Raw genomic sequence first — 1,426 nt, forward strand, 5'->3', positions numbered from 1 at the left:
GTCGGAGGATCTAATAGACAGCGAGGATGCAAAAGCACTGAAAGCAGCGGTAGTCTGCCGTGTAAAAAGATGCACCCTAAATAAGATTCAGGCAGATAAAGAGACCTCATGGAAGGTCATCAAAGAAAGATTAAAGAAGGCATTCGGAGGAGGACGCTGGACCCCAGAGGAGGATATATTCATGATGATCAGAGAAACAAAAAAACCGAGACAGTCTAATGGGCAGTATGCCGCAGAATTCCTGGCACGCTATAACAGAATTTAAGATATACTCGGCGAGATGATGGAGACAATCCAAGCACAGGGTAGGATGCAATTCCTATCCATGGTACTAAAGATTCAGTAGGCAAAAGAACTAGGGAAGAATGAGGGAATGTCGAGAGACCGCTCGTTTGTTTAATGTGCTCAAGATCTCATTGATACAAGCGCTAGAGAGGTGGAGGCCCAAATGGAAGTAGAGAAGCCAAGGTGGACTCGGATAGAATATCATCGGCCAAGAAACATGCCAAACCCTTGGAGAAGAAGAGAACAAAGAGATGGTAGAAGAGAGAGAAACATTAAATAGTGACATAAAAGGAATTCAGAGGTTGTTGGGGACTCTAAATTATTACAGCAGGTTTGTCCCGAAATGGCGGAGTATCTCGTTCCACTCAACAACCTACTCAAGAAAGGCAGGAAGATGATCGTCACCCCCATGATGGAGGACAATATCAGACGGTGCATGGAGAGGTTGCAGCAAGAGCCGGTACAAGGCTTTCTAGATTTTAATCGGCAATTCACAATTACCACAGATGCAAGAGAGTATGCGCTCGGAGCAGTGCTGCCTCAGGAGGGTGATGGGGGAGAGCGCCCAGTGGTGTATGCCAGCAGGCGCCTTACGGAGATGGAAAGTAGATACAGTTCAATGGAGCGAGAACTCTTGGGAATAGTGGAGGCCGTCGATCACTTTAGACCATATGTGTTCGGCAGAAGGTTCAATATACATACTGACCACAGACCACTCCAGTAGGTGGGAAAACTAAAGGAATCTAAAGAAACTACTTCCTCGGTCCCATCCTCTACACCGTCTATACAGCTTCATTCCAATACTGTAATAACACGTCAAATCTGTAACTAAGAAATTATTTCTAACAATATAAACATGTTCGTAAAGATGTCTCAAAAACATGGTTAATGACAAACTTGGTTTTAACGGCTTTAAATCTATTATGATGAAATAACCCTTTTATATTCAGTCATGTCTAAATAATATGACAAAAACAGGTGATATCATTTTTTTTTAATGATTAACTTTTAATAATTTTGTTCATCCCACCAGACTAATAAGTAGACACATGTTCCATTTCACCATTTTGCTGCTGGTTACTTTAATAGTAACTTCATTGGTAAGTTTATCTTTTTAACTGCTATCTATATTCTGACAAAC

At 41.7% G+C, this 1,426-nt stretch overlaps 2 protein-coding genes across 3 annotated transcripts in view; one reads left to right on the forward strand and one right to left on the reverse strand.

Moving 5' to 3' along the window:
- Positions 1-1,426, reverse strand: part of LOC106679387 (opioid-binding protein/cell adhesion molecule homolog) — a gene marked incomplete at its 3' end in the record, with an annotated part of 300,127 nt that overhangs the window by 94,608 nt on the left and 204,093 nt on the right.
- Positions 1-1,426, forward strand: part of LOC106679397 (ankyrin repeat domain-containing protein 29) — a 17,793-nt gene that overhangs the window by 8,250 nt on the left and 8,117 nt on the right. Inside the window, exon 1 of one of the 2 annotated variants that reach the window (XM_014418530.2) lies at positions 1,286-1,385. The exons of the other annotated variant lie outside the window; for it this stretch is intronic. The gene's annotated coding sequence lies outside the window, so the exon portion shown is untranslated. Of the gene's footprint in view, positions 1-1,285; positions 1,386-1,426 lie in introns of those variants that run through there. 2 annotated transcript variants of the gene reach the window in all.

The sequence above is a fragment of the Halyomorpha halys genome, unplaced genomic scaffold (genome assembly GCF_000696795.3).
Source record: "Halyomorpha halys isolate HHAL.00 unplaced genomic scaffold, Hhal_1.1 Scaffold200.1, whole genome shotgun sequence".
In the NCBI taxonomy this organism is placed as follows: Eukaryota; Metazoa; Arthropoda; class Insecta; order Hemiptera; family Pentatomidae; genus Halyomorpha; species Halyomorpha halys.